We start from the raw sequence: 15,963 nt of genomic DNA on the forward strand, positions 1-15,963 counted from the left end.
AGCACTGGGGAGAAAACAACAAAGTTTAAATTAAAACTTTCTTACATTGCTTGTGGGAGGGGCAATATAAATTACTTTCTTCCAACTAAATGCCTTCTGTACCATTCTTCCCCTCAAATAATTCCAAAATGTAATTAACAGAGTTATACTTTGTATCAATTTTACAATGGTTTGTCTCTACTCAGTATATTTGGCTGATAAAGGAGAGTGTTTTTGCCTAAGAAGAAAAAAATCTCTTGCTGACATAAATTATGGGCCTGATCCAGCTAAGGTTCAGGGAGCAAACTTTGCTTGCTATTTTTTTTACTTCATGGGATGTAGGACTGAGAAACAACTTTAAAGCATTTGTGTCTCAAAATTGCAATAAAACACTATTTTGCAGCAAACTGGTTTTTATTTTTCAATTTTTCATGTGAGATGTATTGTGTTATTTATTATTTGTAGTATCAGAGCACCTGGGAGACCACTGTGATAGGTGTTGTACAAACATAAAACAAAAAGATGGTCTCTGCCCCTGAAGAGTGTACAATCCAATATAAAAAAAAATATACAACACCGTGGATATAGAGATGAGTACAAGGAAACAATGGGACAATATTGGTGATAAGCAGCAGTCCCAGCACTGTATGAAATTTATTGTGACATGTTAAATCAAAATGTATCAATCAAATCAGAGCATATTACATTATGAACTACGGCATTACATGAGTTTCTTCTGATCTAACCCAGTGCAATTGTCACAATCTGTAATCTGTCAAGCAAAACATTTAGAACAAAAGTGTCTGTAAACAAAGGGTTTGATAGTTTGCTGTTAGTTAAACACCTGTGAACATTATGGAAGTCTGTCTGCTCATGAAAACAAATAGATATAGTGCTGGCTGATAAATAATTCAGGTCCAAATCTTGCCCTGGATGGTACAGCAAATGGGTGCAGAGAGGTACTCTTTTGTTTTGTGTTTCATAGGCATCCACACTGAGGGTCTGGGCACCATACAATGCAAACTTATTTTGCTGTTCCTCTAAGCAGGAATAATTTATGCATCTATCATTTACCATGGCTGCCTATATATTTATTTACAAATATTAAGTATGACTTCATTTTGTTAATATTTGAGGATCTTAATTAGTTTGTTTTAATTAATTCATTAATTAAATGTGTGCATTCCTATTTATATAATTTTGATGCCCATCACTGGTACAAAAATTGAACATGAGGGACCTGAAGCACATGTAATTGTCTGTTATCAGCTACACTGGTATGCAGGAAAAAAGAAAAGTAGAAAGTGTAAGAAATACACAGGTTTACTAATTTTGCTTCTATTTCACCAAATTTTTAATTTACTTCCACAAAACTGTCTTAAATTTTAGAAAATCTGGGAGCTAGCAATAACTTTAGGACTAAAATCTGATTCTTGTTTACACCAATGTTTGTCAACATCAAGTGCTTTTAGACACATATGACAACTGCACAACAGAAGGGCAAGAGATCATTTGCAACAGTTTGAAAAAGAAAATAAAACTTGTCTGTGTGTTTTGTACATTCACCATTGTAAGTATTACATTTTCCTACCCATCCTTTCAGTATCTCTTATGTGCCTGAACTACAAAGCAGAGCAGAATGTATACACGGTACAGCAAATTGCTGTCAACAGCTACGCCTTTTTCTTTCATCTGTATAATCGTTTAATGCTCAATCAGTCTTTACCCAGACAACATAATTGCCATGTACTGTAAGTATTAAGGCCAAATCCTATCACTGGATGCTGTTATTCACTTTACCTAGGAGTCCGATCCATTCATTTGAGAGCAAAATTTTAGATTTTAATCTTTATATGTTTATCTCTCCACTTCTTTTCTCAACAAACCAACTGCAAATCAAAGGAAGAAATGCACTATACTATCTGAGAAATGTCTGCATACTACAATAAAACATGACCCATTTGCACACAGACATGTTAAAGAAAATAAAGAAGAAAAAGGCGAGAATGTGTATAAGTGATTCATTCGCTAACAATTCTAAAAATTTAAATTTAAAAAAATGTTTGACCCAAAATGAAATATTTCATTTTGGAATTGAGCATTTAATGGTTTATTTAAAAAAAATAATAAAACTAAAGGAAGTTTTGAAATGAAAAGTCGTTTCAAATAAAAAAATCTCAACATTTCATTTAGAAAATTTCAAAACCAAATATTTGATTTTTTTTTAATTTTATGGGTTGTTTTTTCCAACCAAAACAATTTGGAAACATTGACACAAATTTATGAAATAATTCAATGTCTCGGCTTCTGCATATTTTACTGAAAAAAATGTGGGTTCAAAAATGTTGTCCAGCTCTTTGTCTAGCCCCTAATAGTTAGAAATTATTTTATGCCCTGAAGCATGAGTGTTTATATATACTTTCCAATGTTTAAAAAAATATTTACCATTATCACTCTGCAAATATACCATATAATGCTACATAAGTGATGTACCCAGAAATGGCTGACAGCTTGGATACAGGAAAGGTAAAGATATAGCAGTTCCTAGGGTTCTTTTCCATTAATCTGGTCATTAATCTGGAGGCATGCATTTATGTGTGGGTGGGGGTGAGGAGGGTTTTTTAGAAACAAAAAAGAGTGCGGCTGTGGAGTGACAACCTAGAGGTGCCCATGTGTCATGGATCCACAGGATCTGTGCTATGCCCCAGGTTTTTAAAAAGTATCTTGGGAAAACCCCATCAGTATGGCAGGCCCCGCAAAGGTCCCACTCTTCCTTCAGGGTAGGCAAGCCCATCAGCTTCAGTGCCTCTGAGACTGAGGTCCTGAGCTCCAGCACTCCTGTTTCACACCATGTGTTCTGCCCAGCGACTTCAACAGACCCAGACTCCTAGTCAGAGACTTTTACACTCTTCAAGGACCAATACTTCTCAGCATGTATTTGTAGTGACTTCATGCAGAATTTTCAAAACAGAGTAGCATTTATCAGTCAAGTGGAACACACCACCAGAAGTCCTTAGGTTATCAAAGAGAAATCAAAGTTAAGACATAATCCATCTAGCCAAGCCAGTACCATCAGCTAGTCAAACTGCTATGGGCTCCATTTCAGGTTCTGTTTCTGTCCTTTCAATATCCCAGCACTTCATACGCTCCCAAAAGCCAATTCTGAATCTCCTTCCTACCACCTCTCAGACCTTTTTTCTTGAGCTGACCTCTATTCAGCTCCCCTGCTGAGAGATAGGATGAAAATCTCCTTCCTCTTGTTTATTGATTGTGAGGTGTTAGGGTTCTAGCCATTGTGGTTTTTTCCATTGTCTTCTTGGACTTTTTATTGACATGGGTCTGCCTTGGCCAGTCCTTTAATGACCCATTCAGTCTGCCCCAGACAGCTAGACATGTATAACTCATGTCTCCTACATTGGCCCAACAGCAGATTTTGCCTCCACTGGGTAGCAATAAAAAGTACCAGTCAAAATTGAGGAACACATAGGTTTCATAAAAATATTACAGAAAATTCCCACTTTGTCACACCATGTTATTAAAAACCAGTCCTCCAGCTCACTCAGTTTACATGGCTGGGAAGGGCTTTGTCCTTTATTGTTTAACCGTCAACATCTGTGTCACTACCAACCATGTTCCTGGGCATTGCTGACACTTTATCTCCATTTCAAGTGGTCAGATATCAAGATCTGGCACCAGGAGCCAACAAGGAGCCTGAATAGATGCCACTGGCCCTTTGTCTCAAGACAGTGTTTCAATTAGTGCAAAGGTCAGTAGCAATGTGAGATACCAGAAAAATTTCCCAAATTCCATTTTGTATCCCTGGCTTCCACTTTGAATGAGCAAGAGTCACTCCACCATTGGAAGCTGCAGGTCACCTGGTACTTCAAAAGTAGGGGAAAGGTCAGCTGAGGTAAACAATCAAAGTAGAGGAAAGCTCAGCAGATCATAACTCTGAGGTAAGCAATGGCTGTAGGAAATAGTAGTGAGCATGCATGGAATTTGGCCTGCTTCAGATATCTGAGATCTGCAAGGCAGCAACACGAAGCAATCCACTGACTTTTGTAAAACAGTACAGCCCCGACTTGTTGGTTAGGTCACATGCCATGACTGGGAGAGCAGAGCTTCAGTCATTATGGTGACTAATGCAACTGAAACTCCTCACTCCATAATCAAAGAAGAAAGAATGATTACGTACCTTATAGTAACTGTGGCTTTGTGAGCCACTGTAATCAGAGTGGTTCTCACAACATGCCCTCCTTCCCCATTTTCAGAGTCTTCAGCTGCCGTAGTTTGAACTACAAGGGAACTGAGGGAGGGTTGCATCCATCCTGACCTTTATGTCTTTGCATGAGAGCACAGAGTGGCACAGGGCCTGGATATGGCTATTCAAAGACTTTGATCTCATGCATACATTTGTCAAAAACAAATCTTGTCAAACCAACCTGATAGCTTTCTGTGACAGGGTAACAAGACTTGTGGATAGGAAGAAAGTGGTAGACATGGTATATCTTGACTCTAGTAATCTTTTGATTCTGTCTTGCATGATCTTCTCGTAAACAAACTAGGGAAATGCAACCTAGATGGGGCTACTATAAGGTGGGTGTAAAACTGGTTGGAAAACTGTTCCCAGGGAGTAGTTATCAGTGGTTTACAGTCATGCTGGAAGGACATAACGAGTGGGGTCCCACAGGGATCAGTTCTGACCAGTTCTGTTCAATATCTTCATCAATGATTTAGATAATGGCATAGAGAGTATACTTATAAAGTTTGCAGACGATACCAAGCTGGGAGGGGTTGCAAGTGCTTTGGAGGATAGGATTAAAATTAAAAAATGATAGGAAAAACTTCCTAATTGTCAGGGTGGTTAAGCACTGGAATAAATTGCCTAGGGAGGTTGTGGAATCTCCATCGTTGGAGATTTTAAAGAGTAGGTTAGACAAACACCTGTCAGGGATGGTCTAGATAATAGTTAGTCTGCCATGAGTGCAGGGAACTGGACTAGACGACCTCTTGAGATCCCTTCCAGTCCTGTGATTCTATGTGCACCAACACTGGGATCCACACTGAGAACATCACAAAGAACCAGTTCCTATAAGGTAAGTAACCATTTTTAATGTGAACAGTGGGCACAATAATGGCTGTAAAAAGACCAATACAAAATGCCTTTACCCAAACTAAAACATTACTGTTGTGCCAAAGAGAAGGCACCTTGCAGGAAAGCTCTATGCTAATCCTGTATCACCAGCCCATAATATTCAAATCAATGGTCATAATTTACAAAACCACAGTGGCTAGTCAGAAATCATCAGCAAAGAAATATCTCAAAGATAAGAGGCCCTAACAATGTATTCACTCAGCCACTTGAAAATCTTCAGCCAATAGCTGCCACCTTCTATCATACCGAACCATATATAAATAAAGTTATAAACCAACTAAAACCCACAAATGATGATCAAGTGCCAAGAGCAGAGTAAAACAAATGTAAACTTATCAAGGGTTGTGGTAGATTCTCTATCACTGGAAATTTTAAATTAAAATAGGATTTTTTTTCTAAAAGATATGCTCTAATTTAAACAGCAGATGGCCTGTGTTATGCAGGTTAGATTAGATTATCCCAATGGTCCCTTTAGCCCTTATACTCTATTTATCTATTTTTCTATTACACAATCAGTGCAGAGAAAAACATACAAAAAGACATAATGGATGTGATTCAGACAGTGATCCACTTCACATTAAGTACCCGATAAAGCAGTTTTCTTTCTGAAATTCCTGCAGTAGACTCAGAAGAGAGTATGTGTGACAACATTATTTTTACATATTATATAGCACCCACAAATTTGTTAGGTGCTTTTCAAACAAGTGAAAAGACACAAATCCTGCCCACAATTGACATGTACACACAATTAATGACAGCAATAAATGATGGGAGGTGGAATGGACTGAAAGAGAAGGATAAGACATTAAAATGTTTGTGTGCCTGTATGGGTACATTCTAATTATACATGTAGTTTAGCACATTAATAGATCAGATGTGAGATTATTTTAGATCAGATGTGAGATCATGTGAATAAATTACATGTAAAGTGTGTAAGCTTATACTGCTACTTCTTTAGTGTACCGGGGTACCTGTGATAGAGGGTATCCGTGTCTAGGAATGCATTTCATGAACACGTTTTAAAATGCATGCTGCAAGGAGGCTCTCTTCTCACAGGCTACAAATATCATTTCTGGTGCAAGACTTATTTGTGCAATTTAGCTGGCGCTGGCACTAAACTGTACTTTAAAATGCCTCATGTGAAAACTGTAATCTATATTCTTCCTGTGAGAACAAAAGATGGTTAATCCGTTGGTGCCCAGGAGTTAGCAGTTCAGTGATGCTAAGCATTAATGTATGATGTTTCCTTTCAAAGTCCTTAACTGACTATTGTATACCTGTTAACTCTCTCCGCCAGTTAGTTCTGCACTTTCTTCACACTTTCTGATTCTTTGAAGCATTAAATAAGAAGGTGCCCAGCTAAGCTTTGGCTTAAACAAAAGACTGAGCAGTACGTTGAGGAATGGTAGCAGAGACGAATCCTCCTTGGAGCAGACAGTAATGCTTTTGTTAAGTGAGAAAATAGCTACGTTCCTACCCAGAATTATGGAAACTGAATAAAATATCATTTTGCCAGTGCCATAATCACAGCAGTCTCATTTTTATGCCTCTCTCTTTCAGATAAATGCTTCATTTATATGAATTGGTCCCAGACACCAGTAGGGATACGTCTGTACTTCCAGTGTTTACGCCTCATATTTTGCTATGAGGAGTCTTGACTCAAAGAATCAATTGACCCCCTGCATGGGCCTCAGAGTGTCACTGAGAAACTAATCTCCTAGCCCTTCCATCCGTCTGAGCTCTCCGGCTCGAGGACAGCAGTTATCAGAGGCACAACCAGCTGCTGCCCCACCTTACATCAGGGAGGGTTTCCTTTTGCAGTCAGGGAATCCAGAAGAAGTAAAGCAAAATCAATGAGGATTAATAACACTGGGATTCCCCGGGGGATTGTTGGGGAGAACAACCTCTCCCCCGACCCCATTAATTCCCTCAGAAGCTTCAGAGCTTGACCTTTACTCTGCACCTGCCAAGTGACTTCCAAAGTGGTAAAGGGAACATGCCACAGACCTTGCACTCTTTCCCTCTCTGTTCACCATCAGGTCTGATTCAGAGGTCTGAGACTCTCCCCTAGCACAAGTTGAGGGTAGAATTAGGCCGTTCCTATAAGAGGTTATGTCACTGATGTCAAGGAGAACATATACGAATGCATGAATTTGTTAATACACATTCATTTTTGGAGTGAGGGAGGGAGTAAATCAGTGCTTAAAATGCTCTCTCTGAAAGCGACTAAATGTGAGCACTTTGTGAGTCAGTGATATTTTCCAGGCACAAGAATATTCTTTTTCTAATAGACAGAGGATTCAATTTAATGTGCTTTGTCTAAATGTGTTTACTTATCTAATACCTTTCGGAAACTGTAATTGCAAGAGACAATTCCAGTGTTTGTGCTTCTCTTTTTAAAATATGAATTAACTTTAATGTAGGTGCTCAGAATTAGATTGGCTAAGCACTTGGATAAATACGATGTTTTCTCAAACACTAATCAGGGAGATAAGAATAGAAAAGTAGATGCTTTCATGAAAGATTGAACATAAAACCATCAGATTATAAGCACAATATGTAGCTAACTGCCTAAACTTAGGCTGCCTAGATAACTCAGAACACTTTTATCCATTTTTCTCAGATTATATCACCTTGAATGTTTAATTCTACTGGGTAGAGGATCAGACCAAGAGAAGGGTAGAGCCCTATGAGTCCTGAGAGAAAATCCTTAAGCAGAAGTCAAGACTATAGAGGGACCTCAAGCCCAAAATATTTACATAGACCAAAGACAATTAATATGAGATTTTTTAATGTAATAATTCCACAAGACATATGATATTAATCTCTTTGGCAAGAAGAGTACATTGTAACTGTATTCATTTCTCATATGTACATATATGTGTGTTTGTGTGGATATATACGCATGCATGGCAGCCACATCTATATTACGGTTGCCTCATTATAATCCTCTCCCTATTTTCAATTGCTTATGAATTAGATAAATTAACTATCCATACTCATATTGTACATGCTTGGTCTCTGCCTCAGGTTATTTTATATTTTAATTGGAATACAAATCTTTTTTTAGAATAATGCAAGTGAAAAATAGGGATTTTTTGCTGGGGTTCAAAATAAATGGTTTGGGGGCGGGGGAGTTTTAACAGCGCTAATTTCATCATAGTTTGGAGTAATGTAAGGAATACAGGCTGTATCTGGAGTCAGGCCTGAGTGACTTTCGGTGGACAAATGTATAACGAAAGTTAGCATTGCCAAGAAATGTTTAAAGCAGCTTTTTTTGTCAGCAAATGGTCATTAGGAAAAGGGCTATTCACGTGTCCTGGCTACTACACCACTTCATAGGTTATTTTCCCAGTATCATAATTAACTCACTGTCATGAGAATTTGTGTAAATGAAAAAACGGCATAACCTTGAATAAGTCATGAATTATATTTAAACAATCAAAACTTCTGAGTTGGGGGCCTAAAACAGAACTTGCCTACCAGTTCCCTATCACGTGGCAACTTCTTGTATCCTATTTTAAAGAGACATCTTTTTGCAGTTAAACACTGTTTGTAAATTGGGTTACAACATACCCACCCTAAATGAGAACCTTTGATGTAATTAAAGACAAAGGTGTCAAATTATTGGTCCTTGATGACATATACCAATATGCAGGAACCTCTAATTGGACAAGAACGTTCCTTGCGGAGGAACAGGGGAATTACAAATGATGCAACCCATGCAGAGAAAGAGCAGGAGGTTAGGGAAATTCCCTTGCAGAAACAAGATACCCAGAGCTGCATCCTGCTTCATTCCCTGGACCAGCCACCCAGAGGAGAACAGAAGAGAGCTGACCCTGACTAAACCATTCCTAAGGTGTAACCAAGTCGCCAAAAGGGAAGCAGGAAATCATTTTGAAAGTTGTACTTCCTTAAAAATCAAGATAAAGTAACAGAAGTGCTTTCAGCAGACTTTGAGTTAAATTAATCAGGTTAAAGGAAAAGGGATTCTTCCATCAACCTTTCTACAAAACCTTGAGAAGAACTGTCGTTGTTTTTTTAACTTACTCGGTATGATTTAATTACTAAGTGTGGTAACTGGCAAGCCAGATAAATTGAACCATTAACTTATTGATTGTATTCCAATTCTAATGTCAGTTTGACTTTGTAATGTATTGTAAATTAAGTCAGAAAAACTAAATTAACCTAGTTAGCAGCTTATTTTGCTTAAACTTGTATTTGTTTTATAACTGCCTGTTTAATCTTTTAATAAATTTGTAAGAGACACTGAATTGTTTTATTTCCCAAATCATCAATGCAGACAAAGTAACCTACATAGGATAAGAAGGTAAAACCCTTAACAATCATTCCTGAGCCCATTCAATATATCATTCACTTAAAATATAACCCTATTATTCCTACAGTAGGTACTTGAATTATGGCAGAGGAATAGTCGTGGGGTCAGAGAAATATCTTTTACAGTGTAGCTTGTTCGAGGTTTGCTCCTAAATTTTCAAATGTGCCAAATGCAAAGTGTCTGCTCCCAAGGCGACTGAGCTCCCTGCACAATAGTGAAGCAGCCACATGGAACTGAACCTTTGGACAGGAGACAAAGAGGAAGCATTCATGTCCTGCTAAGCCCACCAAAATGCCATTTGGTCCAGGAAGATTCACTGACAGGAGACCATATCTTCTTGCCCACCTCTTCCAATGACTAGTGTTAAGAGTTCTATTCATAACTCTTCTTATTGAGCTAGGTCTCACATGGTAGGAGGGAAGCCTCCCTATTATACAGTTGAAATAACTAACAGTTTGAACAAATTTCAGAGTGGTAGTTGTGTTCGTCTGTATCAGCAAAAAAAACGAGGAGTCCTTGTGGCACCTTAGAGACTAACACATTTATTTGGGCATAAGCTTTTGTGGGCTAGAACCCACTTCATCAGATGCATGGAGTGGAAAATACAGAAGCAGGTATGAAAAGATGGGAGTTGTCTTACCAAGTATGAGGTCAGTCTAATGAGACAATTAAATTCACAGTAGGATACCAAGGGAGGAAAAATAACTTTTGTAGTGGTAATGAGAGTGGCTCATTTCAAACAGTTGACAAGAAGGTGTGAGTAACAGTAGGAGAAAATTAGTATGGGGGAAATTAGGTTTAGGTTTTGTAATGACCCAACCACTCCCAGTCTTTATTCAGGCCTAATGTGATGGTGTCCAGTTTGCAAATTAATTCCAGTTCTGCAGTTTCACGTTGGAGTCTGTTTTTGAAGTTTTTTTTGTTGAAGAATTGCCACTTTTAGGTCTATTATTGAGTGACCAGGGAAATTGAAGTGTTCTCCTACAGTTTACATAAGGTCACTTCTAACAGAATTGGGAAGACAATCACATCTCTAATGTGGCAGAAGCTAGTCTCGTCATCCCAGAAACAATCTGCTTAATCTGTGCACTTGGGTATGTTGTATGTAGAATGGGACTTACTGCTTTTGCTTATGTAACCCATTATACGTGTGCTCTGATTGGGTCAGAGGATGAAAGCTACAGCTGCTGCTAGCTAATGGAATTACACCTTTGGCTTAAATGATAGAGAGCTATACTCTGCTGGCGAAGGATGGGGTTGTTACAGATGCACACTGTTTTTCTTTTTAAACAATTACTTATGATGTTTAAAAGTTATGTTAAAAGAACATTCTGGAATGCCTGTCCAGACTTCAATCTATCCCCATTATAAGTATAGTCTTTAATTACATTGTCTTTACTTAGATGATCCATACAAAATTAGAAAGGCCAAAGCATAAAACAAGGTCAACCTATCTAGAGACAGAAAGGTTACCAAGAAAACATTTTACAAATACATTAGAAGCAAGAGGAAGACCAAGGACAGAGAAGGCCCGTTACTCAAAGAGCAGGAGGAGACAACAACAGAAAATGTGGAAATGGCAAAGGTGCTTAATGACTTCTTTGTTTCAGTTTTCACCAAGAAGGTTGGTGGTGATTGGACATCTAACATATGGAATGCCAGTGAAAATGAGGTAGGATCAGAATCTAAAATACGGAAAGAATAAGTCAAAAATTACTTAGATAAGTTAGACGTCTTCAAATCACCAGGGCCTGATGAAATGCATCCTAGAATACTCAAGGAGATGACTGAGGAGATATCTGAGCCATTAGCGATTATCTTTGAAAAGTCATGGAAGACAGGAGACATTCCAGAAAACTGGAAATGGGCAAAAACAGTGCCTATCTATAAAGAGTAAAATAAGGAAAACCCAGGGAATTACAGACAAGTCAGCTTAACGTCTGTATCCGGAAAGATAGAGAAGCAAATAATTAAAAAATCAAGTTGCAAACACTGAAAAGATAATGAGGTGATAAGTAACAGTCAGCATGGATTTGTCAAGAACAAATCATGTCAAACCAACCTGATAGCTTTTTCTGACAGGGTAACAAGCCTTGTGGACAGGGGGTAAGTGGTAGATGTAGTATATCTTGATTTTAGTAATGCTTTTGATACTGTCTCGCATGATCTTCTCATAAACAAACTATGGAAATACAATTTAGATGGAGCTACGATAAGGTGGGTACATAACTGGTTGGAAAATCATTCCCAGAGAGTAGTTATCAGTTGTTCACAGTCATGCTGGAAGAGCATAACAAGTGGGGTCCCTCAGGGATCAGTTCTGGGTCCAGTTCTGTTCAATGTCTTCACCAATGATTTAGATAATGGCATAGAGAGTACACTTATAAAGTTTGTGAACAATACCAGGTGGGAGGGGTTGCAAGTGCTTTGAAGAATAGTATTAAAATTCAAAATGGTCTTGACAAACTGGAGAAATGGTCTGAAATAAATAGGATGAAATTCAATAAGGACAAATGCAAAGTACTCCTCTTAGGAATGAAAAATCAGTTGCACACATACAAAATGGGAAATGACTGCACAGGAAGGATTATTGCAAAAAGGAATGTATGAGTCACAGTGGATCACAAGCTCGATATGAGTCAACAGTGTAACACTGTTTAAAAAAAGCTAACATCATTCTGGGATTCATTAGCAGGAGTGTTGTAAGCAAGACACAAGAATTAATTCTTCTGCGCTGCTACGGCCTCAATTGGAGTATTGTGTCCAGTTCTGGGCACTGCATTTCTGGAAAGATGTGGACAAATTGGAGAAAGTTCAGAGAAGAGCAACAAAAGTGATTAAAACATGTCTAGAAAACATGACCTATCAGGGAAGATTGAAAAAATTGGATTTGTTTAGTCTGGAGAACAAAAGACTCAGAGAGGACATGTTAATAGTTTTCAAGTACATAAAAGTTTTTTACAAGGAGGAGGGAGAAAAATTGTTCTTAACCTCTGAGGACAGGACAAAAAGCAATGGGCTTAAGTTGCAGCAAGGGCGGTTTAGGTTGGACATTAGGAAAAACTTCCTAACTGTCAGAGTGGGTAAGCACTGGAATAAATTGCCTAGGGAGGTTGAGGAATCTCCATCATTGGAGATTTTTAAGAGCAGGTTGGACAAACACCTGTTAGGGATGGTCTAGAGAATACTTAGTCCTACCTTGAGTGCAGCGGACTGGACTAGATGACCTCTCGAGGTCCCTTCCAGTTCTATGATTCTATACTTTTTTTCCCACAGGACCCTGTGTCATTCAGTGCACAGCATGGATGGTGCTCTCTTTATGAATGGTGGCTGTGTAGCTAATGAGTCTGTTCATAGTACCTCTGCTTTACTGACATTGGAGGGTGTGTAGTGGTCAGATTTTAAATCTCTCTATAAAAATGAGACTTGCCCTGCCAAAAATTCAATGTCAATTTATCCTCAAACACACACAGCCTGAAAAATGCAAACATATATCTAAGCTCTTAGAAATACTGTAAATTATTTAAGTAGCTGTTGAGAACCTATTTTATTGATTTTTCCCACACTTTTAATTCCTGGATCTCTTTCCATTGTAATAGCCTGCACCAGCAGAAATATTTTCTTCCCACTGATGTGCTCAGTTTTATTTTGAAGATAAGTCATCCAACGCTACCAAAGTTTTCTTTTTCAATGTGCAGTGAAAACTGCATGCCAAAATCCCTCCTTATGCATTTTCAAGAGTTTAAAGATTGATGTGTTCTTAGTTGAAATTACATGCTATTCTATTTTATATCAAATATGCTTTTCTGTGCATGCAAATGCCTTAATGGTCTATTGTCCTTTGATATTAATATTCATAGTAAATAGCCAGATGAACCATACCACTTTTAAATTTAAAATCTATTGTCTAGTCACTAGCAAAAATAAAAAAGAGAATATATAATTCTGACATATTTACAAGTTAAGTTTTCTGCCAAAAATTCACATTTAAATGAAAAATCTAAGTCTATTGCTCTAGTATAATTTTATACTAGTGTTATATTATATTCATTGGTTGCACATGTTTGATGGCATTTTAAAGATGAAGCCAATAAGATAAGCCTGGGAGCTTACATTCTTCACATTTGTAACTTTAATTGCCTCTTTAACTATACATGTTAGAGCAAACAGTTTATTAATTATTATTATTATATACATGTTAGAGCAAACAGTTTATTATTACCCGAAAAGGGGAACTACATTGTGTGCAAAGAGGTCATCTGAAACTGATGACGGTTAAAGGGTCACGCACAAAATGCTTTGCTGAGAGTCTCTCTCTCTGCAGCCCAGAGAGAACCTTATTTTAACAGCACAGCAAACTTAATGTAAACAGAAATGGAAGAATTCAACTACCTTTACTGATACTTTCACTCTGCCATGAATTTGCCCCTATCCCAATCAGGGCAGTACTAGATTGAAGATTTTTCTGATACATTTTCTAGACTATCCTTTGAATGGATATTTAGATAGAAGAAGTAAGTTGACTAGTTTTTCATCTTTGTATTCTGTTACTTTATTTTTGCTATTGGTTTCTCTAAACTCCACATGGTATTTTTATATCAGTCATTAATAAAGACATTCAATTCTGCAGCATTAAAGGGCTCACATTTTGCAGGACTTGTGATATTGCAACCTCTTGTGACACTCTGTACCCCAAAGCAACACCCTGGCATATTTACCAGGGTGATACGATTATGATATGTTTTGTACAAAGTATGCCTTGTGATGTATCATTCTAAAAGTCTTGATCTGTTGAACATTAATAGCCTGTTGGATCATATGTGCTATCATTGTATGTGAAGTTATGAAGTTTTGCTATGTGTGTGTTACTGAAATATGTTGTAAGATATGTATGCCCTCAACCAGTCTTTCAGGTACAATGATGGAGAAGCCAGACAGCGTGGATGCCCATTAAGGAGAATCCACACTACCAAGGACTATCGCAGGATCTGTATACAATGAAGACTTCTTAGAGGGAGCATAAAGACAATGGACACTGCTTGACTCGCATCATAGCAAAAGATCTTTCCAGCAAGCTGGAAGAACCTATAAAGGAGGGTAGTATTAGAGGGGTAGCTGTGTTAGTCTACATCCACAAACACAACAAGGAGTCTGGTGCCTAAATAAATCTGTTATTCTTTAAGGTGCCACTGGACACCTTTTTGTTTATAAAGGAGGGGAAGTGACATCATCCTTTAGACTCTCTTCTGCAGCCCCTCCCCCGCAGCTCAACACCTGTCTGGAGAACAAAGACTGAACTGGGGAGGTAGTCCCAGGCTGGAAAGAAGAATACCAGTTTGTGTAATAAGGAACTATACCATCAGGGTGAGACATTGCTTGATTCAAATCCTGTCTAGTTTCTAGAACACAAATTGAGATTTTACCTTTATTTCTTAGGTAACCAACTTTGATCTGTCCACGTATTACTTATAATCACTTAAAATCTACCTTTCTGTAGTTAATAAATCTGCTTTATATGTTACCTTAAACAGTGTGTTTCAGGTGAAGTGCTTGGGAAATCTGCTCAGTGTACAAAAGCTGGTGTATGTCCTCTCCACTTTGAGGGAGGGGCAGACTGGGTAATAAACTTACACTGGTCAGGCTTCTAACCAGGGCACCATGGTACCACCCTGGGGTCTTAGGTTGGGGAGCTGGGGAATTAGCTCGAGCCTCTCTATTGTTAGCTCATGAGTGAGTAGGAGAAGCATTCATGTAACTCAGCTGGGTGTGTCCCTGCTTGTGGATGGCTGTGTAAGTACAGTACCTGGAGAGGTTTGCAGCTTGTCACAGCATCATAGTGTGACAGGGAGCCCAGGCTGGTATGCCAGAGGGCTCAGCAGTACCCCAGTTCCAGGTTGCACTCCAGGGAACACATCACACCTCTAAAAAAAAAGGTCAGATATTGTAAAACCTAACATCTTTGGAATGCAATTTCCCACACTGGTTCCTTTCTACATAAGGAAGCAAAATATTTCCAATTAATGGAAACAATATCAGAGAGATCCCAGCATCTGAAAATTCACACATGCACAAAATGTGTTTTTGTTGGACTACAAATGTCTGCCCTGATGTGATACACAGATTTCACACATATTCATGTGATATTTAGTCATCATAATATCAGATCACTACACTTTGAAAGAAGTGCAAGAATACCACAGTAACATTTTACAATTATGCAAAGCTGAAACAAGGAAATAGTGGAGATTTCATGAGAATGCCTTATCTTATGATATTTCTAACTAAATTTCTAAATGAAATGTTTGAATAAGCTTTGGATATATATCTGAAGTTCTTTGAGAATTGCTTCTGCATATACACATTTATGGAATATGTGTTCTGACATCATGAATGAAGAGGAGAGTAGTATTCAAGACAGGAACTTATCTTGGATACCAAACATTCTATACCAAGAACAGAACAAAACTTGCCTCTCCAGCAGTACTGAGCA

Source organism: Lepidochelys olivacea, assembly GCF_965140295.1.
Source record: "Lepidochelys olivacea isolate rLepOli2 genome assembly, chromosome: 3".
Classification (NCBI taxonomy): Eukaryota; Metazoa; Chordata; order Testudines; family Cheloniidae; genus Lepidochelys; species Lepidochelys olivacea.